The sequence below is a fragment of the Epinephelus moara genome, chromosome 6, assembly GCF_006386435.1.
Source record: "Epinephelus moara isolate mb chromosome 6, YSFRI_EMoa_1.0, whole genome shotgun sequence".
Lineage (NCBI taxonomy): Eukaryota > Metazoa > Chordata > Actinopteri > Perciformes > Serranidae > Epinephelus > Epinephelus moara.
The window spans coordinates 29,298,102-29,325,684 of record NC_065511.1 but is presented as its reverse complement, the minus strand read 5'-3'; the positions used below and the strand labels follow the sequence as shown (position 1 = coordinate 29,325,684).

At 41.7% G+C, this 27,583-nt stretch overlaps 2 long non-coding RNA genes across 2 annotated transcripts in view; one reads left to right on the top strand and one right to left on the bottom strand.

Annotated features, from left to right (window-relative positions):
* Window positions 1–10,048, top strand: part of LOC126392232 (uncharacterized) — a 10,834-nt gene extending 786 nt beyond the window's left edge. Inside the window, exons 2-3 of the long non-coding RNA XR_007570156.1 lie at window positions 1,347–1,412; window positions 9,625–10,048. This is a non-coding gene — a long non-coding RNA (uncharacterized LOC126392232). The remainder of the gene's footprint in view (window positions 1–1,346; window positions 1,413–9,624) is intronic.
* On the bottom strand, window positions 6,330–27,466 carry LOC126392230 (uncharacterized). Its single transcript, XR_007570154.1, has 2 exons — window positions 27,385–27,466; window positions 6,330–6,586 (listed from the first exon to the last, which is right to left on the bottom strand). It is a non-coding gene; the product is annotated as an uncharacterized LOC126392230 (long non-coding RNA).
* Between the last annotated feature and the right edge of the window lie 117 nt (window positions 27,467–27,583).

Sequence of the window (27,583 nt, the reverse complement as noted above, 5' to 3'; positions counted from 1 at the left end):
GTCGCTCATCCAGCAATTGTGTGCTCACCTATTTTCAGTGGTAACTTGTGAACTCACCTTATTCCTGATCCAGATGTTCAGGTTGAACTGTCTCCTCCACTGCTGAACAAGTGGATGCAGTAATTTAAATCAGCAAAAACACTGAATAAAGAAGTGAACATTACACATCAGTGTTTCTTCAATGCTAGAGACAGGTGGCTAGCCCAGCACATGCTAATGTGTGCTCACCTTTTTTCTCTGATAACTTAACATCCATACGTTCAGGAGGTTTTATCAGGAGTGGCAAAGGTCTCTGAACTTCAAAAAAAAACTGACCTTGTGATTTAAACCCATGGAAACACTGAATAAAGCAGTTTCATTTTGAAAAAATTCATTTTACTTCCTGACGCACATGTCTCAGAGGGGCTTCTAGAGCTCAGTCTCACTCCGAAGTAGTTGGGCAGAGACTTGCAGCATCAGAAACCAACGAAAAAAGGCGTCCTTAAATGTTGGCATGATACACAGCTGGTTGCCGTTATAGTTTAACAGCACCCAGCAGCATCAGGGGGAAACACAGTGGGACAAGGATGAAAGTTAAGGCTTGGAAGGGGTGGTGGATGGGTCCAACAAACACGGACTTTCACCCGAGAGAGCAGTGTTCACACCCTGTAAGATTCTAAAGCCAAACCCTGTTCTTTTTTCCTAAACCTAACCACTTGTTTTTGTTGCCTAATCCTAAACATTCATTTTTCATGTGAAAACAGAAGTGTACAATGCATGTAACAGGCAGAAGTTGACATGGTGTCCCAGAATGTCAACAACCAACGCATCCAGGGTACCTTGCATGTTCTATGTGGACGTGGAAAGTCCATGACCAGACGTCAATATGTGATGAGGTTGGAGTGAGAATATGTAGGCTTCTACCTACAGTGGCTGCCAAAAATAAGAAAAAAAAGCTCTGTCTAGAACCAGTGTTTGGTTTGTCCGTTCTGGGCTACTGTAGAAACATGGAGGTGCAACAGCGGTCTCTGTAGATGAGGACCTGCTCCCTAGGTGGAGATACGGCTCATTCTAAGGCAAGGAAAACACAACAGTTCTTATTTTTGGGTGATTATACTCTAAAGAAAACATATTTATTATATTATATTCTATTTCTGCCAATAAATCCCCCGAAATCCTAGATACAGATTGTAATTTGGTATCCATATTTGTAGCCTTGTTTTCCACTGATTTTCCAGAAAGTAATGTTTACAACTTCCTAAAGCTTCTCACCTGCTCTCATCTTCATCTCTCTCCATCCCTCTCTGTTGTTTTTTTTCATTCCCTCCGCCATCATCTCTCAACGGGGCCGATTCTGTAAACACCAGGCCAGAAGGACAAACTGTGTGAGAGGAGAGCAAGAGGACGAGGGAGGCACGAACACTGGCACCATGGTGAGTGACGCTGTCGAGACGCCCTCGCAATGGGGAAGGCATGTGGCTCTGGAGAGGAATGGAAAGAGAGAGAAACTGATAGAGCGGGTGGAGTAGATAAGGGGCACAGGCTGTGAAGGAGGAAAGGAGAGCGAGAGAGAGGCTTTGGGGATTAAAGAGGAGATGAAGGTGGAGGGCACACAAGGCCAATGGACAGCTGGGAGAGGCCTGGCTCAGCTCAGATTGGTCCAGATTTGTATGTTACTCCTTTCACAATGTTCTCACTTTGAAAACTTACACACTGGGTAATTGAAATTGATTATGAAAGTAAAACACAACAACCTTCTCAGTGTAAAAAACAACACATCTGGAGTGATATTTCCATTCTACTATGCCTGTGGATATTCTCATTCATCCAGGTCATAGTTATCTCAAGGCAATTGAATCGAACCAAGGTCCAAGGTCCAACAAAACTTGTGGTTACCCCAGTTGGACCTTTGTGAAATCAGCAGCCTGTTCCAGAAAGAACAAGGTGGGTGAGGAAGAAAAGAACAAGCGCAATAACATTGTCATCCCCTATGTGTCTGGGGTATCTGAAAAACTCAGGAGGATATTCAGCAAACACCACATCCCTGTGTATTTCAAACCCAGTAACACACTCAGACAAAGACTGGTACACCCAAAAGACCGTACACCACACACTCAGAAGAGCAACCTAGTGTACGCTGTCCAATGCAGTGAGGAATGCCCAGACTTGTACATTGGTGAAACAAAACAACCACTAAACAAACGCATGGCCCAACATAGAAGGGCTAACTCGTCAGGGCAAGACTCAGCTGTCTATCTACACCTCAAGGAGAAAGTACACTCCTTCGAAGACAGCAATGTGCACATTTTGGACAGGGAAGACCGATGGTTTGAAAGAGGTGTAAAAGAAGCCATCTATGTGAAATTGGAAAAGCCATCTCTCAATAGAGGAGGAGGTCTGCGACACCACCTATCCCCCACCTATAATGCTGTCCTTTCATCCTTGCCCAGGAGGCTTAACAACTTAACCTCTAAAAACAACGGTCGTTCACAAATGGCCTCATGTGACTCTAACGACTCCAGTGACAACCGTTGCAGCAGGAGTTTCAACGACTGTCGTTGACACACCATTGGAGCACTAACGAACCAGTGACATCATTGGCCTTGTGAAGACCTCCCCAGAGGTTAAATACCTGGGTGCTTCCACACCAGTTTGTCAGACTAGTTTCAGCCTAGTCAGACAAGCATGAACTGATGAAGCCTCTTGGATAAGAGGTGAAACGTCTTCTAAGACAAAACCAAGTCCAGTTGCGTTCGATTCAGTTGCCTTGAGATTCCATTCTACTAGTTAAGTCTGTTACTTAAACAAAACACAATGAGATACCATGACTGAAACAAACGAACCAGAGCAAACTGTGTCATCCAGCAGACACAGAGATGAGATAATGGTCCGACAGTGCGGCTCAATATTACAGCACTTTGCTCTCTACATGCCTGAGGCAGGACCAGCACTGACGTATAGTGAACACAGCTGCATTGTGTTTTCTATTTTAGTACATGGTGATATAACTTACTATTTTATGTACTGTATGATTAAGATTATGTCAGAGTTTTAACCCCAATTTAAATATTTTTGTGCTGGAAAAAGTGCAGACAATGTCAACACAATGAAACACATTTTATAAAATACATTTAATCCGGACATAATCCTCTGTGTTTCTGTCGTACTATGCAAAGAAATCCTTGAAGCAAGTCAATGTAAATTTTGCTAAGGAGTGCCTCTGTGGTGGCAAGTGGTAATTACAGCATAATGGTGAAAGCCAAAACATTCTGTAACAGTAGCATCAGCGGAAATGATTCAAGTACAACCTTTTTAAAGTTTGCTAACATTAGCTCACGTTAGCCTCCACAATCTACTGCTCATACCAGACCAAGTTAGGCTCTAGCAACAAAAACCCTGTGTAATGTGTACAAGGACGAATGTGTCATTTTTCCTTCAAAAGTTAACCTTTATTCAATTACAAAAATAATTTCTGAATGCTGAAATACCTGTAGAGAATGTAAAGAGTGTAATATTAAAAATGAACACATTTACAGTGGTGCCCCTACGGTGGGCCATGGCCTCCCTGATTCAATTGCTGCTTCCCCAGCGAAAACAATTGGAGTTCGACCTAACTGTCTTTCAAACTCGCACACACATATTTTTTAAGCTAGCATTAAGATAGTGGTATCTTTTGAAACTAGACAACCTAAAAGCATCCAGTGTTACCAACCAATTGTACCAATCTCAGCGGTGTTATTTCGCTAAAGCACACTCCAAACTTAGGCTAAATTTGGGCAAGGAAAAGACTGGCATAGCCATTTTCAAAGCAGTCCTGTGAACTTTCACCTCAAGATAGATGAATAAAAAAAATGGGTTCTGTTGGTACAGACGATTCTCCCCTAAACTTGGGCTTGCTTGAGAAAAATTAATTCCCTAACATGTACAGATACATAACACATCAAAACAGGGTTGTTGTTGAACTCAAAGTATTTACTGTACCTGTATTTATTTATAAGTATTTACTGTATTAGTGTACATCAGACAGCCTAATTAGTAAAATTAATTGTAAAGAAGAAGCCAAAGTATAGATGGGTTTCTGTGCAATATCATCACAGAGATGTGCACACCACTCTTTAGGACATTTCTAGCAGAGCCAAACTCCAAACCAGAGATGACAAGGAGTTGTTGTGCAATGATCTGCACCAACTGCTGATGATGGATGGAAAATGTATTCTGAGAGGATCCACATCCTAAAAACAGAGCGAGTTTATGGATCCAGGCCATTGAAAGGTCAGATTGGGATCCTGATGGTCCTAAAGGCAGCGAGAAGTCTGTGCAGCGAGTAACCTAGGCTTCCAGTGTAATCTGTGCCAGCCATTTCTACATTGTCAGAGATGTTGCCAGCTAGCTGTCACACCTGTCTCATGTGTTGCACAGTATGTTTACAGCAGCTGACACAATTCTTTCAAATGTGGCAGGGTGTAAAGTAGCCTTGTCATTAGCATCTTTACTTTAACTTAGCTTAGTGACACTAATGTTACAAGCATGCTCCTGATATTGAGTATATTTATGTGCACAAAATATTCTGTTTTTTCCCATATTCCAAAAAAACAACCAAAAAAACCCCCACTACTATTTATATGGCTAATGAAAATAAATATTCCACTAATATTCCTATTTACATGCAGCCACGATTATCATTTCCTAACATGCTGATTATCAAGTCAAAATATGGAACAGTGGAACAGCTGTAGCTGTCTTGTGATTGTGGCAGACTTTGTGGGCCTTATGATCATCGCCTCCCTCTTTTATTTCTTCAACCACCTTCTTGACAAGGTCGATGTTGTAATATTTGCACATATCCAAAAACCTCTTAATATCCAAGTCTTTGATTATGTTTAAAATGGTGTGCTTTTCTTCTTCTGGGCAGAAATTGAGGCTTTTCTTTTGGGCATGCATCTCTGCCCCAGCCTTGCAAACTGTTGGCAAGTTGCTTTGTGTGCAACATATCCATGACAATGCACAGAGCCGACTGTAAACACACAAGAGGCCATGTGTCGCAAACTGCAGTAAAAATCCCAGCTGAGATGCATATTCTGAGTGCACTGTATACATGTCCAAATAATCCTATTAAAACCTGAATAATACCAGCGTATCCTACATGTCTTAATCGGCCTAATTCGGAATATCCAAACTGTATATGCTGTTTACATGACCTGCATCAAATTTAGAATGCTGTCATATTTGGAATAATAGTGGAATAGCACTGTGCTTGTAACATTAAACATAGCCATTTACAAATAAGGAGAGGACAGCCAGACCCAACAACAAGGTAAGATGAGTGAAATTCATAAGATATGTCAGCAGGCCGTAAGAGCTTTTGTGATTTGTATACCTCCTTTGATCTAAATGTTTATTTGAATAACTTACCAAATTTCATTCAGAGACCTAATGGCCTACTGATAGTCAGCTAACAATTTCCATAATTATATATTGATATGCAAATGGTAGACAACAGATCCAGTCCTGAAACAGTACTTTATTACTGAGTCAAAAAGAATTAACAAACACTGTGATACCTACTGATTACAATGGCTGACTGCAATCTTGTGTCTTTATCAGCACCTGATTCCTTAACTCTCATACTGCCAGAATTTTTAATTAGCCTTTAAACTTAGACAGTATAATCGTACCCTGAAATTCAATTATGGTTTTTGGTTTTGGTGTGCTACCCTAAGATTGTCAGTGGTTGCACCTGGCCACCCCTATGAAAAATTTCTGGGGACGCCACTGCACATTTAATCCATGTTTCAATGCTGAGAGATAAATATATTTTGCAAATACTACATAAAAATACAAATTAAGCACCGTGTTGCATATTGCAGGTGAACAGTAAGTGCTGCATGGGTGCTGCCATGTGTTTGTGTGACATTTGCAGCTTGTTTCCCTGGGGCAGTCCTGAAGCCAGTTGGTTTAAAATGATGTTAAATATTTAATGCTATCAACTCAGGTTGCTTCATTCTTCTATACCTGCTGAGTGACTCCCTTTTCTGTCTCTGCGTTTTCTCATTTAAAGGAACAGGGTGCCCAGCATGCCCTTTAAATGTCTTCCTCGGTGAGCTCACAGCTAGCCCGCAAATTATGTCATCCACAATCGCAACTTCCTACTCACTTATTATCGGCAGAGGGCTGTTGACTTGTGCGGGACAACATCCATCCTGTGATGATAAGTGTGTGTGAGAGTATCGTGTGACAGACAGACAGAGAGACAGAGAGGTGGTTGATACATTACACATTGTTCAACTCACTCCTCTGCTTATCAGCCAACAGTTCTTTCTAGTAACACCTCCATATTGTCTCCCCAACTCTCCTTTCGTTTTCTCTTTATTTTTATTTTTAATGCTTGTGTTAACAGAAACAATGGTCATTATTTAACATGCCCAGCAACATGAGAGTCCTCTTAATCCAGGCACGTTGTGCTGAGTCTCAGCTCTCGTCCATTCACCCAGGGGAGTGTCTTCTTTCTCCTCCAATCACAGTCATTAGGCCTGCACCGCAGATGCAGGCAGTGGGATGGCGCGCACAGATGTGCATGTTCTTATAGGTTGTTAAGCAGGTGCTCCACCTGGACAGGACAAGGTAGAGACACAGAAAGGAGACCGTGTTTTATAATCTTCAGTCATCATGAAGTGTAGTCATGTGAATATGGTGCAGCAGAGGAGAAATATGCTTCAGTCAGCAGGATGAGATGATGGGGTGATAAAGACACCCTTCAGGTTTTCATATACTTAGCGTGAATTTATCCTGGTGTGATGATGATTAATCATATGCAATAAAATCTGACAGATGAGATGTAAAGCGATAAACACATCCAGCATTAATCAGAGGATTCTGTATGAACCACAAGGTCGGGATGAAAACATTTTCAAGATTAACTGGTGTCATTCTAAATGGTAACTAATGGCTTTATAAAAGGTAAATAAATAACGTCATGTTTGAGCTCAAAGGTTCATTCTTGGCCTTGAGAATACATATTAATATTTTAAACTCAAGGTTCACTCTGGCCATATGTTACAGCCATCTTGAATAAATGCTGGCCTAAAACACGAGCATGGAAGTTGTTGTCTTTTGAACTTGTGGTCCTTGTGCTTGTAGACATTTTGCATGCAAACAACAGTAGTGGGGTTTTAGGGTCCGGGACATACAGATGGGCGATGAATTAAAGGGGCTTTATGTGAAATTCAGAGCCTATGAGTTGTCTGGACAGTCCTCAACATGGAGACAGTAGGGGTGTCTTTGTTTTGAAGATAAATTTTAGTGTCAATAGGATAGATACCAAAAACAGGATCAGCTTCTCTTTTCTATGTTGTATATATCTGTATTTTAAAAGCAAAACTGTCTGTGCAATCAACGTTGTGTTGTCGGGAACACATCTATTACATGCTTTCTTTGCTTCACCACTACTGTGGACATGTTGTGTGCACTCAAACAACATTTGTGGTGCGGACATGCAGCACACCGTTGCACCCACCTTGACTAATTTAACCATAGAGAGTTTAATCTGTGAGATAACCGCAGTGATGGCCGAATGAAATAGGAAAACAACATGAAAAAGAAAACTTGGAGCTATATCAGAAAAAAAGAGAGGAGGAGTGAAATGCCTCAGTGTCCAGACCCCTGATACAGAGACAGAGTTCACTGGCAGAGTCTTTTCAAAGAGGTGTTATGGCTGTATGTGTTCTGTGCTGCTGTCCTTTTTCCCTCCCTTGTAGATCTGCCCAGGTGTGCTGCATTAGTTAATGAGATGCATTGCACCTGGCATGGAGGAGGTGTTTAAGAGCTCTTGTGCCAGCAGCAGATGAGAGAGGCCTCTGGTGTGGGGACTGCTGGTCCTGCTGCCTCTCACCATGTTGTTGTTTGCTTGTTTTAATTCTAATGAATCCCATGGATTTGAGTGTTTTAAAGGTGTTTATGTGGTTATTTTGGGTCGGTGTTGGTGTTTTGTTTGCCCCATAGGGCTGCCTAAGGGTGGGGCGTAACAGAGGCTCAGGCAAGGAATATCCAGGTATACACTAGTGAAATGAATATTTTAGTCAAATCAGATATTCAGCGTTAGTTGTAGTTGGTTATTATTAGCTGTTACTTTAGCAGACTGATTATTCACCTCACAAATCGTAACAGCTCTCGCCTACATGAAAGTACACAAGCCAGTTTTAAAAATTAAATTGGTATGGGTATCAATATCGGTAATTCTGGCCCTGTATTACTTGGTATTGGATCAGAACCAAATTCTGTGGTATCACCAATCCTAGGAGAGGGCAGAGCCAGAGGCTAGCAGCAAACAGTGCTAACTCCCACTAATGGTGTTAACCATGGGTGAACAGGTTAGCGACAGCACTGTCCCGATATCAGCAGGAGGAGCACAATACAAAGTGGCAAAGATAAGCCAGCCAGTGGGATACACACATGCGCCCGGACCGGCTTGCCACATAAACCACAGAGAAACTACAACACACTTAAAAGCTTCATTCTCTGCTCAGGACGTCATTACTTCACTATATCTTTACATAGAAAATGGTGGTTTGCTGCTATAGTAATGATCTGAATGATGCATACAGAACCTTTAAATTACCATTCGTGCAAGAACAGCAACAGCAATGCTCTTTGGCATAAATTCCACAAGTCTGTGGATCAGTACAGGAGGGATGAACACCATTATTCCAAAAGATATTCCCTCTCTTGGTGTTTTGATGGTGGTGGTGGGGGAGAGCGCTGTCTGACTAAGGCTATGGTCTGTGGTCATAGGTGTTTGATTGGGTTGACATCTGGTGCCTGTGAAAGCCATAGCATGCAGTATGATTTATTTATTCAATACTCATGCAGCCTCATTCTCTGTATTGAAGCATCTGCATTCATTACATTTCTGCACTCATTTATTCACCCCTCCATTTGTCACCCGTCTGTGGCCACAGCAGTTAAACAAATTATCAAAAGAAAAGCCACTTGAATCAGGACCAAAATCAACTTGTACACTGTGTTTATCATGGACAAATAAGAGCTGTTTATTCAAATAAAATGAACACAAAATGATTAATTAGGATTAGTTACAAAAGAGCTACCCCTGCGCTATGAGAGGCACACTTCCCAATCAGCCTGGGTTACTCTGTGCTTGGTTATGTGCGTTTGCGACTGAGTGACTAAATGAGTAAAACCAGTCAGTCAAGGCCAACACGCCACCACAGTGCCAGATGTTTCATTCCCCAGTGATGACACAACATTTGAACGACTGAGTGCCTCTTGGGTACTCATCCAAACTCCCTCCCCTTCATCAGCCCTCATTTCATTCAATCTGAAATCACATTTCTGGGCACACGTGCAACCTTGCTGTCTCATACACAAACACACACTCTGACATAGATGCACCAACGCATTCAAATGGCTGCCAGGGAAAACACTTGAATAACAACTTGTTTTCAGTGAGTGATGAATGGCCCACTGATCATCTAGTCAGAGCAAACAAGCCTTGATTTAGTAGCACGACGTGTAAGCATGTGCAAGCTAACATGGGATAATGTAATGAAACATGACTTATTGGTGGGTTATAGCAACTCAAGTTAATGAGGTGTGTGTCCTTTTTTCTGTGTGTATCCCTGCCTGTGTTAGCATGCCAGGGTGTGTCCAGATGTTCGGTTCAATTTGATCAAGCCTGCAGCCACACCCCCCTGTTCACACTAATCCTCAGAGAAGCAGCACGCCAAAGTTTGAAATCATCAATGAAATCCAGAAGCACAGTCAGCAGATGCCACAAGAACACAAAGACGTCCATCCTAATTATATTCATGTCTGTTCCTCACTTCTGTTGTCAAGCAGATTGAGTTTAACCTCTTAACATTAGTCGTCCACCGTAGGTCAACAGTATGTAATAAGACAGAGCTTAATCCGAATTGACCTCTGCCACTGCCAGCGTCCTCAGGCTGAATAATGTGGCTAATGCGTCAGCATTAGTTAAACAGCTGGATGTGGGTTATCTGGCTGAAGTAAGTGTTGCCAGCCACTCGATATGGGCTGCACGCAAAGATCCATTCTTGTATAATGTTTGTTATGTTTCACCAAATAATAAAAATTCAAACTCAAGCTGCATTTGCTAGATTGTTTCTATCAATTGTGTCTTATGGTTTTCATCAGTGGATGGAGTGTGCTCACTTATCATGGACAGGGCTCATGTTGTCAGTTGTTGGTTGTGACTTGTCAAACTGCTGTTTCCAGTCGAAAATGAATTGCCAAAATCTAATTTGTGTAAAGGAGCAGTGTGTGGGATTTAGTGGCATTTAGCGGTGAAGATTGCAGATTGCAACCAGCTGAAACCTCTCTCATGTGCCAAACATGAAGTCCCAGCTAGGATTCCTCCAGTGTCATTGTGAAGGAGATTTTTACCAGGAGCCGAATAACCCACAGAGGTTTTTTTCATCTCAAAAACAAATGCAATAGGTGATTTAAATAAGAACACTGAAAAAGCAGTTTCACATTTAATATCTGCTTTTCAGGAGCTGTTCAGCTCTTTGCAGAGGGGCCGCTAACTATGGTGGCCAAAGCAAAAGCGTGAACATCCCTGTCTGGAGCTAGTTTGTGGTTTGGTTTCTGGTTTGTCCATTCTGGGCTACTGTAGAACATGGTGGTGCAACATGGCACCATGGACACGGATCTGCTCCCTGTGTAGGCATAAACACTTACAATATTATATTCTAAATCCTACAAACTGGACCTTTAATGTGTTTTAAATCTAAAGGAAAGAAAAATCAGAAATGAGATCTCTTAAAGTTCTCCTTTGTTTCTCCTTGATATCAATCAGATCAATGTGGTACCAAAAAGAGAATACCATTTATGTCTTATGGTACTCATTTTTTTTCTCCTCAGAAACAGACTTAAGCATTTCTCACATCAGACCTCTGTTGATCTATACAAGACATTTCAAATAAATCTTAAATGATGCTCAATTTAACACCATCTTTGCTTCTCAAACTTTATTCAGACTGATATCAAAGAGAGCTCTCTCCATTGTCTCATTTAAATCCCATTTCAGACTACAAAGTATGTCTGAGATTGGACTCAGTCTGATCTATAAAGATGGTCTCCACACAGTCTTAAATAGCTCTCAACTCAGCCTCAACGTCATGTGTTTTAGATCTGACTGATAATAGACCTGTCTCAAGCCCTGCATTTTTTTCTTGATCCTGTAATCACAGCTGTAACATTTCTTAAAGGCAGCAGTTGCGATTGGTGAATCAAGGGAAAGGGGCAGGGCTTGAGGTGGATCCATTGCATTGAAGCTGGCATAATTTAATGTTTTCCTTAATATTAAATCGAATAAACCCTGCTAAAATGATATAAACCTTTGTTACTGCATTAAATAGTTTTACACAGTGGGTTAGCGTTTTGTTTGTTTGCTTTATTGCATGAAGAGTTGCATATTCAGAAGGCAATCACTGTCTAATATTGCTACCATTTTCATTCTTTTACATTACTCGTATTTCAAATGAGACCTGGAACACAAGGTTTATAAAACACTTGGAATACAATACTGTAGTCACAAAAACCCAACCCTTACATAATAAACATGTATTTGACGGCTAAGATTCAACTGTGATGGAATTTTAACAAGCATTCAGAAAAACAGCAGGTGAACAGGCGACAGTTTTGTGCTGTGAAGCACCGCCAGCAATTTTCAGTCTATTCTAAAAAATACATACATCATTTAGCTCTTAATGTGAGCTCGTTCTCCACTGACAGTTTATAGCAGGGCACCCACGCAGTCAGTCAGAGCCCTGAAGCCTGGCAGCAGACTGAGATTTGCTCTTCAGGTGGTCACGGTGTGGTTATTTGATGCATGTTCTCACCTACCTAAATGAACCATGACAAAGAAGAAACCACAGCAGTGTTTGACTGAACTGTTTTTTTGTGACCACATTATAAACTGTGGACAAGCAATGGACATAATGAACGTGATGTCACTGATCCGTTTGGACTGCCGTTTTAAAGCCTTGTGTTTTGAGTCTGACTACTGCCATGTTGCTCATTTGGAGCCAGAAGTGACCATATTTGGAAAAAAGGGTGGGATAAGAGTGGATCTGAGGAAGCACAAAGGGTTGGGTCGAATTGCCTAAGCATGTCATGCGTGTCAATCAACCCCTACATGGTGGACATCAAAGGCTTTTATAAGTGCTAAAATATTAATGTAGCAATAATATTAAGAACAGCCATCACTGCACATATAAGAAGGTCCGAAAATAAAAATGTAATAATACTGGAATGACTTCTTCAACAATAATAATTCACTTAGTATTTCTACAAAGAAGTTAAAGGGAAGTCAATAGAGCTGGGGCTTTTTGGAGCCACCAGCAGCAGGTCGGCAGCAGTTATATTATCATAAGCATTATGTTGCTGTAGAAGCAATCTGAATGCGGCAGGCATGTCGAATTCAAGTGGCTGTTGTAGCGAATCACCACAGTAAGCATCCCACACTGACTCACATTATGTATTTATTTTTTCCACATAGATTGTAATTTTTACATTTAAAAATGTTGTTTGACATCTAGAGGAGGTTGTCAGCTAATCCGAGGATCAGTGGTTCAATCTTCCGATTAGTGGGCTTTGGTATAGTGCTGCCAATACCAATTATTGTCAAAATCAGTGAATCCATAGATTTTTATGTCATTTCATTTTGCCTTCCAAATGTCAAAAAATGGCGGAAGTTCCCCAGAGTACCAGGATATGTTCGCCCAAGATTCCAAAATTAAAAAAATGTCTAGTGTTTACAATTTAAATGGAATAAAACACAAAACAAGAGCAAATCCTTGAGATTTCCTTAACCAGCAAAATAACACTTTGACAGTGATTATCATTATTAAATGTTTTTTTAATCAGTTTTTTTATTGTAATTTTCTGTCAATCTGCGTTTCTTAGCACTTTTTTTAGCACTATATTTTTTTCAACACAAAACAAATACAAAAAAGAGAGCAAGTTCTCTCAACAGCTTTGCTTCCAAGAGCATCTGTTTATAGTCACACCGTCCTCGGCCTGTCTCTCACCTTGCTCTGTTGAGGATGTGAATGACCTGTGATTTACTGCTATAACATGTCTGTAGCAGTTTAAATGGAAATGTGACAATCCCCCCAGGCTTTTCCAAGGATAAGGTTCTGCTTCACTGTGTGCAGTTGTTGAGAGCTGTATGTTCCCCCATGTGTTGGCATGCATAACCTTGGGAGCTATCCTTCCTCTGAGCATCATGGGGCGGCTCAGAGGACAGGGAATTAGCCAATCAGCTTTGAGGGTCACCCCAGTCAAATGACCCTGGAGACTCTCTGCCTCCAACCCCCCCCCCCCCCCACACACACGCACTCTTCATCACATTACTCATCTGTTTGCACATGCTGTACACACACACACACTCAAGATGTTCGATGTGAAAATGCATATGTCAGACGCAAATATCTAGGGCAGTAAAAAGTCGAGTGTAACTGATGTGTTACGGCTAAAATTAGACTCACCATTGAGTCGGCTCGCAAGGGACGATGAGCGAAAGACGGAGAGAGAAGAAGAGATGGAGCTGAGTGTGGGAGAGGGGTGAGGAGGACGGAGAAAACAAATAGAAGGACACAAGATGGGGTGACATAGGCCCACACGGAAAAGGATTTGTGGCTCGTGTAGCATTCTGCACAGCTGACATTTTCCTGCCTATAGAGAGTGACTCATTAAATAATAATAATAATAATGATAATAATTGTATAGGCTTCTTCTGACTAAAAGGATGTTAAAGTATTATACTTTAAAGATCCAGTGTGTTAGGTTTATGGGATTTATTTTCAGAAGTATAATATTTTATAATAAGTATGTTTTCTTTAGTGTATAATCACCTGAAAAGAAGAATTGCCGTGTTTTCGTTACCCTAGAATGAGCTGTTTATATCTACATAGTGAGCAGGTGTTTCTACAGTAGCCCAGAACAGACAAATCAAGCTTTGGCTCTAGACTGGGCCTCTGCAGATAATTCGGCTCCCTGCAAATTCTTCCTGAACAATGAACACTGGAATTCTAACCAGTTTACATTTGGCACGCTGGAGACGTTTCAGCTGGTTGCAATCTGCAAATCTTCATTGCTAGATGCCACTAAATCCTACACACTGCTCCTAAAAGAGCAAAGTAGTCTGCACAATGCATACTGAAATTAAAAAAAAATGGATGCAAGCACATGCAGGATGTACTTAAAATAAATCAGAGCCTATACCATAATTAAATGCCCTCCAAGACAAATAGTCAAGGGGCTTGTTTTAAACAGCTTCTGCTATTTATAGATGTGGGAAAGTTCATTTCAGAGAGTGTGATGCAGTAAAGCGTAAGGTCTAATTTCCCCTAATGCAGAGTTCAGTGAAGGAGGTGCAAAGAGTCAAAAGGACATCATATAGGAGGTTGGAAAATCGACCCTTGTCTCTGAGACATTATATATTTAGCAATACAGATCAGTACTATATGAAGCCACAGACGCATCCAGTAAAATTAGTGGAGGAAATCAGTGGTGTAGCCATACTGTCATTAGTATCTAAGCGGCAGGCTGGAAGATTCTGGCAGGAATCCAGAGGCATAGTATATTGCAGCAGTCCAGCCTTGAAGAGATGAATGGATCACTTTCTCTGCATCAAGGAGAGAAACAATGGGATGTAGTTTGCCACTGTTCTTGAGATGATTAAAGAAGGTGGTACATAAATATTTGATGCAGATTATACACATCATCATCTTTATTTTTTTCCTCTCTTTTCCCTCTTTTTGCCCTTGCAGTTTGAGGCAATGTGAGTTTAATTTTGGCTCTGACTTGCCCGTTACACTGAACATTTCCTACTTGTATCTTACATATGCCCCTGTACCCTGAACACCTTGTGTGGATGTGTGTGTGCAGCACGTATGACTGATGAGTAATGTGACAAGGAGTGAAATGAAAGGGGGATGGGAGGAAGGAGGGCCGGTCGTCTCCAGGGTCACTTGATGGGGGAACCCTGACAGCCAGCGTTCCCTTTACTTTTCAATCATACACCCTCCCTTGCTGTTGAATAACGGGTGATTCAGTCATGAACGATGTCATATGTACAGTACCTGTCATACAGATGACATGGCTCTCAGAGACCATCAGCTTTCATTTGGGCTCCAGCAGGTAACAGTACGTACGAGTGCACACAGAGGGGACAAAGCTGTGGCCAGTGGAGGGCCAATTACTCAGTCACTTACACACACTCACTCCCACTGAGGGAACAATGTCTGCAAGAGTCTTACAGTAACGAGCACACGGCAGCCTCTTTCTGTCAGAACAGAGCTCAGGATAAGGGCACGAATACAAATCCAGTGGACAAGCCTGGGGGACAGAAGACACACACACACACACACACACACACACACCTACTTATGCACACAGCTGACATACACTCCGAAGACAAATGAACTACTAAAATTAGCCAGCAGAGTAGAGGCATATTTCTTTTTCTGCAATCTTCACCTTTTAGTTTTGTGTGTCTGTGTGTGTATGCGTGTGTGCGCTTCTCACTTGAATGGTCCAGGAGGGAGGGACTCTGGGACAGAGCCCCACCCTGCCCCATGTCTGAGGTGACTGGGTGCAGCACTAATGAAAACATTGCTGAGGTTGCCTAGCTAGCATAGCGTCAGGCTAGCACTCCATCACACTGACTCATTGGGCACAGCAGCAGCAGCCCCCCAGTCACACACACGCACATGCACAGACACACACACACACACACACTACTAGTCCCACGGCTAAAGAACACATACTGATGCACATGATGCATGCACAAATGTGCTGATGCACACAGACTTCAACATATTAAAATTCACTGGAATCTTAGTTTCTTTATACTATTTCTCACTTACATAAATAAAGGCACACACACACACACACACACACACACACACACACACACGCAAACACTGTATCATCTTGAACAGAATGGGGCCACACACACGGCAACACATCTGCACATCTGGTCGGGCTGCAGCACTGCTGTGCCTGGTGCTGATACCACATATAGCGGAGGTCTTTGCAAGTGAATGCATCATTAGGCTGTTGTCGAGATAATCTATCTAGGTTATAATCAAATGTTGTTGAATACTGAATCAAAGCATTTAGAAACATGTTCACGCTTGTATCTCACTTTAGTTGAAAAAATGCTAAGTTATTCATACATTGGAAATACACTTATGGTAGACCTATGAAGCTACAGCTACAAGACGTCAGCTTGGCCTAGCATAAAGCAGCCCACTCGCTAGAAGAAAATGTTGGCATTGTAGGTTTCTGCAAACCACAAATTGAGCATAGCATTAGTTCAGGCAGGACACAATGTCAAGCTCAGCTCACATCCCAGCTACATCATCTGGTCTCAAACAGCCCAATCAACTGATGGAGCAGCTGATTGATGGAAGGGAGTCAGCTGATAGATCACATGATTCCTTTCTATGCAGCTATTGGCAAATCTCATTCAGGGTGCCCTATTTAAACTGCTTTGGCCTGCCTACTGTTGCTGCTTCCTCTGCAAGCCACTTTGAAACCCACCTCCACCCCAGCTCCTCCTTTTCATGCTGTGCCTGACTTATCAATGTCATTTCTGTTTGTCATTGATGCTGGCTCTGTTCTGTTCCCAGGGGGTCTTTGCTGCTGCTCTCTATGCCTTAGGCTTTCCATGTAGGCACATGGAAGGCCAGGGAGGTATGCTGTCTTTGCCTCAGACTTTCCTTGTTTGCATGTGGAAGGGCAGAGAGGTGTGCTCTCTCTGCCTTTGGCTTTCTGCGTAGGCCTAGGAAAGGCAGAGAGGCCCAGAACAGAGCCATGCCGCCAAATGTTACTGCAAATGGAAATAGAGTTTTCTTTGACTAAAGAGGTCCTGACTGGAATACATTACATTTGCACATTCCATACATATCATATCAACGTTTCTTAAGTGACGTAGAATATGAGCTAACTTTGTTCTTAGGGACTCGTTGCAGTTTTTCCAGCTGCTGATTTTCCACTGGTGTAGTGCCACAAAAAGCAACTGTTTTTTTTTTTTTGTTTTTTTTTTTACCAACACACTGCTGTGTTTCCTGCCGGGATAATGTCACGAAAAGTGATTGGGTTGCATAAAGATTGTAAACAGGGGTAATCAGAGTAATCAGGTAGCCCGCTCAGGGGTTTCACAGTGGGGATATGTGAACTATTAAGTTGGCAAAACCTCAGGAAGTCACTGCTCCAAGCCAAGAAACAGTTTGATACATAAACTCTGTAAAACCACAACTTGTCCTTGGAATAGTTTTATTTTTGTGAAGATTAAACCAAAGAGATATTACGTGTTGATAAGTGTAAATAATAATAATACTTAATAGGCTTTAGAGCTGCTGGTAATCAGATTTTTTTTTACCTCTGGACTGATCCAGGTGATCTTTTCTCCTCCGTTCAAAGTCTTTATGCTAACTAAAATAAGCTAAGCTAACCATCTTCTGTCTGTAACTTTATACTTATCAGACATAGGAGTGGTATTGATCCTCTCATCTTACTCTCAGCAAGACAATCATGTAATTTCCCCCCATTTTCTTGACAACAGAGTCTCAATAAATGTCACCCTCCTTTATCCTCTTCCCCCAGCTTTAACTACAATTTTTTTTGTCCACATTATTATAACCTCTAAATCTGGGCCTTATTCTTATTCCTCTCTTTCATCCCTTTCAGATAGATTCTTATGCAACGTAAGAGTGTGGCATGCTGTCAGTTTAATCTGGACAGGATGACGTCTGCATGTCTGTCACAGAGAGAGAGAGAGAAAGCGACAGAGAGGTGAATGAGGCAGAACTACGCAGCTGAACTTTTAATCCTCTTAGTGTCCCCAACTATCTATCTCTCTTTCATCTGTCTGCTATCTGTCTGCATTTAACTATCAATTTGTTGTATCATCGGTCTGTTTCATGCAGTAGTACATGTACCTTTGGAGTAGTTATGAATACATTTTACATCTCTTTTTCTTGCTGTGAATTTCCTCTCACTCCCTGCCTCCTCCATCCTCCTTGCACTCTCTGTACCAACCCCCCTTTTACTCTCCTTTATCTGCCCCTTCTGTGTGCTCTTCCGTCTCTACCCTCTCTCCATCCCTCGCCCCCCTGCAAGGTCGTTCCCAAGGACGGCATGCTCCCAGCATCCCCTGCTTCATTGGCTGATGGGTATTAAAGGGCCAGTTCCCCCGCCGAGCACATGGCTCGATTCCAGATCTGCTACGACACTCATCATTCCCGTCACTCCCGGGGCTGCTTACTGTACTTGCATCCACACACGTTGCAGCTCAGCTAACACATGATGCTGACAAAACATCCAAAATACTGACATTCATATCACGCCTTTTAAATCAGGTTGAGGCTGCTTTCTGCACACTGCATAACAGAGTGTCAAAAGATGCTTGCCTGCAAATATCCAACATACACAGGCTATGGGAAAAAAAAAACACTTAACCCATGCTTATAGACAGGCAGCACCGTCTGAACCAAGCAAACCTTTTCCTTTATGGTAAGTGAGCGTGACACATTACAAGCTCAGCAGGCCTGAAAAACACAAAGCAAACGGCTTCAAAGCAGCTCGGGCAGATAGAGGGTCAGCAAAATGGCTACCACAGTGAGCACATTTAGCAAAATGTACTCTCTGGAATGGAGAGTGGATTTAAGGGCAGCTGATGAAACATACCAAGAGCACAATTCTGAAAATAAATCTTACAAATGGAGTACACCACTTAGCAGGTTTTACAGAGTCCATCAGTCCCCCAGTTTAGGTGAAAAGCTTATCTGCTAATCTGCTGAATAATCATAGTACTCAAAGGCCATTTTCCCTCATGCTAGTGACCTTATTTCTAAAGCAGTGTGACATCTGGGCATTAGATACAAATGTCTGTGCTTTCTTAAGTACTTCAAGAATGTCATGTATTTATTATGAACAATTTGCTATAAGAGAACAAAGTGGCACAGGAATCAAAGTACCTCTTACTTGTACAGACAAATTACTGCAGGCAATGGCTGATAACTTTAAGCCTTGAGTTTTAGCCTGTTTGAACTATTTGTTTGACATTTTACAAGTCTTTAATTCACTTCATTGTGTCGCTGAAATGGCTTACAAATTTCTTTTAGTCCGATCTAATGTCAGTAATTAGACATTTTGGAAAACTGGTGTATTCTCTCTCTTTTATAGACTTAGTTTTAGAAGATTGACCCTGCACTCACATTTTTACTGAAAATATGAAGCTACAGCCAGCAGCTAGTGTAGCTTAGCACAAAGTCTGGAAACAGGGGGAAACAACTAGCCTTGCTCTGTCCAAAGGTGAGAAATACGGTTTTAAAAAGATAGAGAATTTACAAATTATTTTGTTAGGTGAAAACATATGGCAGAGCATTACAATCCAGCTATATAGAGTGTGCAATTAATGTTCTTCTAAATAACCTTGAGGATTTTCTTCAGTGCTGATTTCCTGGCTGACATGCTTCAGTGAAAACAGAAGCCTTGTGGGTTCTTTATTTCTGAAAGCACTTGGTGAAATGAGGCACTTTAACTTTCTTAAGATTAACCTGATCAAAAAAATCATCTGCTTACAGGCTATGAATGCTTTTATATAAACTTAATATAATCATTTTTCAAGACTGACCTAAAAAGAAAAAGAAACACAACTAGCCTACAAAAACAACACAAATAGAGAACTGATCAAGAACTACACTGACAAGAATCATAAAAAAAGCCATCAGATAAAAAAGCTTTGAAATCACCAAGGAGAATAAACAAACCCATCTTGAGGACAGTTTGCAGTTTACTCCATTTTTAAAGGTGCATAATGACTTTAACTCCTTCTGCCAAGGTTAGCATGCACATAAGGAATATCTACGGTTACGCAGTTATTAAGTCGTAGTGTTACCCAGCGTTTCCAAGTGATGTTACTGTTGGCACCACAGTTGCAAAGCCAACCGGATAACTTTCCATTTTCCTCAGAGCCCAGCCACCACCACAGTTTCCACATTTACTTCGGTTGCTTCGCCGTCCATCATTTCTGCTACTGGTGATACTAAGTGCAAAGAACTGAAATTGATGCCCTATGGTAAGTGGGGATAGCTACCAATGGCTAGCAGTGAAAACAAAAGCACTATCCTCTTCCTGTTTTGGTTATGCAATGGTTGATGCACTTCCTTAATGCTGTAAACAAGCCTTAATTTTCCCAGGAGGTTGTACCAGGTTGCAGACCGCATTATAATGAAATATAGGGAACCAATCTACACACCCAGGGTGTTTTTTAGCCACTACATTGTGCCATCAACATTTACTTCATGATGATAAGTAAAAGCAAAAAACATCCTTTAATTTCACACAGAAAGCCTAGTTACTGTTTTTATTTTGGAGTCAAATGTTAAAATGTGAACCTTGGATGACAGTGTGCTGTCAAGACAGATTTGCAGACTGATCTGGGTACCAATTGAAGTTCTAATGGCAGAATATTTGCATATTAGTGTTTATGAAGTCTAAATGGAAGCCTAAGTGTGCTTTAAGTGCATAGCTGCTAAGAATAAATACCTCCTAAAAGGCAGTTACATAAAATGGAAAACAAGTGGATGGATGTTTGCCTTCTAATGGCCTTGCAGACTGAGAGACTTCATTAAATGCCTTTTGGTTTCACTCATAAATCTTTCAATCATTGCTCCGAGTTTATAAAAAGATGCTACACTGAAACCGCTGACTCGAGTACAACAAATTAGCAGCTGATGATCTTTCAGGGAAACCACCTGAAAGCAGGGAATATTTTAACAATCAAATCCAGTTAAATCTTCTCTGCTTTTCTTTTTGAAAGAGTACAGGAGTGCTTCACATTAGAAGCATGGTGTTCCCAAGTCTTTGTTTGCTGTTTGACCAGCTGGTAAGTGGTATTAAGTAGTTAAGATCTAGATTGTGTAGTGAAAAGAAAATAAGAAAACAGAGTGTTAAAGGTAGAGTGGAGGAGGCTTTTGCTGCAGTGGTGGAGGTGCTGAAAGGACAGCTACCAGAGAAGGAGGGGTCAGGGAGGACGGAGAGGAAATACTGATCTAGAGAGAGAAGAGCAGCCGACTGACAATAATTTGCAATTGTGGCAATTTGGAGTCATGTATGTGCTTGACTTGACTATCACATTATTAGCTCTAAATATGAATGCATGTCTATGTGTGCACTCAGGTGTGTGAGTGTTCTCTGAGAAAGTTCTGGATGTATTCCTAGCAAACATTTTGTCGTGTCATAGCAGGGAAAGTGCAGGTGTAATTAATAACATGACTAAAGGCTGTATTAGGTGTCCCAGGTCCTCGGCCCTTGTGTTGTGCATGCTGGCTTACTGGCATGGATTACTGGGACATTGAAATGGCATGGAGCCATCATTAATGATATTATTAACACCTGCGCTTATCCTGCTACGACAAGTGGAAAAGGTCTTTTTGAATGCAGGGCTGTTGCCAGGAGTACTGAGGTCAGGAGTCTGAGTTACCCACAAAGAAAAATAAATGTTCTGTAGATTTGTCATATTTTATCTATGCATTTAACTGTCCAGTTATTTTATTTTTATTCCCCTTCATCTACTGGCTTTTTCCATGCCAGGAATAACATTTTAGAGGTGAAACTCTGAATGTTTAAAGGCCCTGCACTCTCATGGTACATCCACAGAGGTGATTTCAATTATTTTGGTTGATTAGATGTCCTCTCAGCACTGTGTGGGTGTGAACAAACAGTCCTTGATAGATATCTCCCTCCCTCTTTTGGCTTTATTGCAGAGGCGAAAACACCTGTTGGAGTACTAGGGACATTTAATTGTGTTAAGTCATACTGGAACACACTGAGCTCAAATATCAACTCAGTGTGTTCATCCATATCAGCCCAGTCACCAGAAGAAAATGTTGGCATTGTATGTTCGAGCATACCACGGATACGTTACATTTGCACGTTTCATACGTATCATATTAACGTTTCTAAAGTGACGTAGTATATGAGCCAAGTCATCGGGAGGTGGAGGAAATGGTGGTTGGTGTGACACCTCTGCAAGATGCCTGCTTAGCTGCAGACCACTGTTTTGGGCCAACAGCTTAGATCTTCATCAGGTTATGTATGCTGTTTTTTGATAGCCTTGCACCAACGTGATGTGCATATAATTACTCTCCTTCAAAAAAATGGGGAAAAAAATACATGACCTCACTGTCATCAACGGTAGCTACTGCCCTGTTCAAAATGTGCTTTATTGGTATATCCATTAATTTTGCCAAAGCAAGTTGCACAAGGTTTACAACTTTACAGATTTTGTGAAGAGAGAGGACAACGTATGCATGTTGTGGTCGTAGTAATATAGTAGCTGTACTAAATATAGCTAAAAGCTAGCTAATATAGCTTAAAGGCTGTGTATGTGACATTCGGAGCATGGCGTCATGAGCCGAAAATGAAGTCACGCCATCTCTGTGTGTGCTGTATTGCGAGCTTCTCTGTGGTTTGTTGTGGTAAGCTGGTCCAGCAGTGGCTAGCTTATCGCAGTTGTTTTAAACTGCTTTCATATGGCGGTTACTGTTGATTATGGCACGACATCATCACAGCGCCCACTCTATGATTCCCCCGGTTAACGCAGCCATTGTTTAGCGCTGTATGTGGAGTTAGCACAGTTAGCTGCTAGCTGCTAGCTCAAGCATTTCCATGTTGAGAAGCATGTCTACATTTGCTTTGAATTTTGCACAGAGCCCCTTTAACTACTGGTGCAAAATAAAAACCCAACAGAGGAGGTAGACTTTGAAAGAGCTCAGTAACGTTTCATTTGTTGTTTCCCAATGTGTTTTTTTCCCTTGGCTCTGACATTTTTTTCCGAATTCTCTGTTATTTCTCCAAAGATATTTCAATTGAACTGCTAAATTTAAATCTTTTTGTCTCTTTTTGTCTTTTTGTTCTTTCTCTCTAGTTGCCAATTATCTCCCTGTACTTTCACTCCTTCTGTACACATAAATGGATTTTAATTTCAGACTGCAATCTGTTACATTCTGTTATATTGACAGATTCCTGTCTTCCCTTCTGCTTTTTTGCATTCTTATCTGAACACAGACTCTGCTCTACCCTCCATCTATCCTCTCTTGCCCTTTACCACACATCTGCCATTCCATGATAAATGAGTCGTCATTGACAGTCATGTGTCACTCTTTCCACGCTAAATCCCAGAGGAATTTTCCACCACCCATCCTGGCTCTTCCCCCACTCCATCTCTGTCTTGGTGCTTGTCCTCTTCATCTCCTTTCTTCCCTCCCTCCCCTCTCACGCCTCATTTCTGTCATCCTCCTTAACCCCATCTGCCTTTCCATCATCCGTCCCCTGAGATCTCAGCCCTCTCCTCTTTTTGTTCCTGTCTCTCCTTCTCTCTCTCCTCCCCTTCTTCTTTGTGTCTCTGCCTCTTTTCCTCCCTTCTGGACTCTGTGAGTGGAACACAGATTATGTCAGACAATTATAAAACCGGATTAGCTAGGATCACCTTCACACACACACACACACACACATTCATATGCCTGCACACAAACACACACAAATACAGATGACTCCATACACCCCCCTTCAAACTCTAATTATGACTTTCTATATATAGTATATATACTAAATGTGGGCATGCCTGTCTACATGCTTTCATCGTGGTTTTGAGCTAGGTCTCTAATATCCAACAAAGAAAATGAATGCAACAGTAAGTAAACAGAACTCCCTCTGCACAGCCAGTCTCAAGGATCAGGTGCTGGTTGACCACAGGAACATCTCAGATAAAATCATAAACATAAACCAACGCACACTCAACTAAATTACTGTAATTTTATTGAGAGCGAACAATGCATTTCGCCAGTGGCCTCTTGAGGTTCACTCAACAGAATCTGTTGAACCTATCAAACCTAGAGAGATAGATAGAGAGATAGATAGATACTTGCTGTACTTATACTGACTCTATTTTAGTCTTGCCCACACATATTGTCTGAATTCATACACACATGATGCATGACACTGAAACCTTATGACATATGATATTCATCCGCAGCTCTGACTCATACTGTGCACCTTCACATCATACTTTCCGAAATCACTGACTACGCATACTATCATACATGCACAGGGGCCCTCCACCTCTCTTGGCTGAGTCCTGTGCAGACAGCTACTCCTCAAGACACCAGCCTCATGCAAATCAGTATGACACAGCACCGTCTTCAAGAGCAGCATCCACACACTCACAATCAGTTAGAATAACAATAAGTACCAGCTTTCTTTCCGTGTCACTCGTCTCTCCCACTCTTTCTTTATCCCTCTTCTTCTTTTCTGCCTGCATCCCCCCTCACCCATCCCTCAATTTCTGACTCAGCAGAACAAGTCAGAGACAAGGTCATCTGACTGCTGTTGCTGTGGAGACCGAGAATTGGGGGATTTTTCCCTCCCCTCTTTGCCTGTGCTGCAAGGTGGGGAGGTGTGTGGTGGCGGGGGGCAGGAAGGAGTGAGAAACATGAAGGTATGACAGAGGTTAGGAAAGGATACTACTGGCAGCCATTTTGGTCGAAGTGAGATTGAAAAGAACTTTATTAGCAGCAGCACAGTGACAAAGTCACCCTCATGGGGCAGCACTGTGGGCTTCAGGATTAAATTCTATCTGATACAGTTTCCTGTATGGTATACATTTCTCAGCACCTCTATGATGCAAAGATTTTGTATATATACATCAATATGAATTAAAGGAGTAGGTTGACAGTCACAATGTTAATGTTAAAGCTCATATTTGCTAAAAATTTTACTGTATCCACAAAGTACTATATGAGACTGATAGTCTGCAAAAAAATCAGGTTCCTCCTATTGCTTCTAATGGCTTTGCTAGAATCGACCGCAGCACACCGAAAGCAACCGATCAGAGCCAAGGAGTCTCTAAAGCACCTGCCAATGATGTCAGTTACTGCTCGTGAATTGTGATCAAACTGTCTAACTAGGCAGTACTGATCACATAAGAATCAAGATTCTGTTGCTGCTTTTCCTATTTCTCACCTCAAAGTTTTCGGAAACATATTTTAGTGTACTGTTTAGCTGTAAAATGAGAATGTTTGTGATCCAAGTAGCGCACCAAGCACTGCCCACTGCCCACCAGTCAAACCAGCTGCCACCAGTCAAACCAACTTTGTCCTTTTCAGTAACAGAATATTGATTCATATTTGATCAGCGTTGCATAGTTTGACAGTTTGACTGCAGTTCACAAGCAGTGATTGACATGATTGACAGCTGTGTGAGAGACTATGTGGCTGTGATTGTTTTTTGTTTACGTGCAATGAGGCTATTAGGTGGCCAAAATAATAGAAACAGTTAGCAATAAAGTGGCCCTGGAATAATTATTCCATCCATCCAATTAAACCAAAACCTCATACAATCACAAAAAGCAAACATTTAAGCTTCAAACTGTTTTTATTTAAATGCTAATGAATGTCACAGGCATTTCTGCTATTTTGTACAACCCCTGTATAGCTTGATTTCACCCACATTTTTGGGTGTTGGTCCAGTTAAATTAAAACAAATGGAATATTTTGTAATGGCAGAACCTTGGGTGAATTTGGAAATAAAGTCTCCAAGAATTCATTACAGTGTTGTACTGCAACAGTGCTTTGAATTTCGTAAGCCACCAGAATTGTAATGCTTCAGCTGTATATGACAACAAAGCATTCTTCTTCTAATCTACTCACTGTATAATGCTTGATGGTTGTTTTTCATAGTGTCAGCAGTGATATTTTCCTTTGTATCTGCCCTCCTCTAACTTATATTGCTGCTTGTATTGTAACTACTACACAGCCTTCCATGGCCTACCACTTATGTAAGCTGTGAAAATTGTTTTAGGAACTGGACCTGGGTATAACAGTGATATCAGTAAAGGTCTGTCAACATTTACTTTCAGATCCTGTTGGTGTTGTATGGGTGGGATTTGCCACACTGGGAACAGAATGTGTATTTACCCCACCCATCTGGTAGTTCAAGAAGGTTACAAAACATAAACAGAAACATGATTACTCACTGCTAAATTTAAATTTAATTGGTGATATTTGTTAGTCATCTGCAGTATTTCAGATAGCTTAGATAAGAAAAACAGACAGCACTATAGTAGCGTGTTTGAAGTCAGTTGTAGCTGACTGTCCTCTGGCCCTGAGCTAACCCCGTTCTGATGCTTCGGGGTTTCATGGTGCTGCGTGGTCACCGTCTGGGCCTGCAGCAAGGAAGCCAGTGAGGCATGGCAGCAATCTGCTGCAGGGACAGCAAGCGTGACTCTCAGCTTTCCCTTGCAAATCAGGCATGGCTTGACATGCACGAATGTGTGCGTATGCAACCCAGTGACTCTGAGTGTGTGTGTGTGTGTGTGTGCTCTCACTGCTGCATCGTCCCTTCAGTGAAAAGCACAGACGAAAAACGTGACCAAAGGCCTGCAATGGCAAATCACTGCTGCATATGGGCCAGCCTCCTCTCGCTCTCACATGTCCTCTGTGTGTTTCTCTTTCAGGCTGTCTTTGAATCTCTTTAGCACTTTCACAGAAAAACACACAATCTGTCCTTCCTGTCCTCATGTTTTGCTTTTTTTTTTTGCCCACGTCTGTGCCCTTGGCAAACCTCCCTCTTTATCTTTTCTCTATCATTTCCGTTAATGTCTTTTTTCATATCTGTCCAGTGTTTAAATAATGCAGTCTGATTTGTTAGACGAGTTCATTCCTCTCTGGATACTTGCTGCAGCTGTCAGTGCCACATGTCAACAGTATAACAACTGCCCTCATAATTGTCAAGTAGAGTAACAGCTCCCGAAACCCCAGATTATAAATCTGAAACAAGCCAAGTTTCATTCTTTCCTGTACTGCCATTAAGGTACACCCCTGTCAATATTTTCCCTCCTGTGTGCAAGCCTCTCCACATCAGCTCAAGCTGCTGACTCTGCATTATCAGAACTGTACACCTGCTGATGCACTGGCAGTCAGGCTGCAGGATGTCTGTAGCAGACAATGCCCCTGTTGTGCAGTGATACACTGATGACTGAACTGTGAAGTAATAGGATTAAATATGATTCTGACTTCACCCCATTTATTTTTATCTGCATTTCTCTCTCTCTGTCACACACGCGCACGCAGACACACACTATGACTGTACTGCTGTCTCGTCTGTCTGCTGCGCCAAGGCCCACTACTGAAGTGACATATGGAGGTGCACAACATGCTCATGACAGGACCAACACGACCGATGAGACATCCAAGGGTGCTTATCACATGCATCAATGCACACAAATCCACTATTTTATGTTACATAAATACATTACATGATGAACAAACACAATCACGACAACTAGAATCTAACCTTGTGCGTCCATTTATATAAAATTTCAGCCTAGAGACTCGCGACGCTGCTGGCTGCAAGCCTCGGAATTCTGCAGTAAAGCAGGAGGGGCAGAATTGGCTTTCTATTGGCCCGCTCGAAGACTGAGATGAAACCAATTGGTCAGCGATCCCATCACCGATGAGACGCTCGGGAATATGATTGGCCAGCTGCGTGAGCG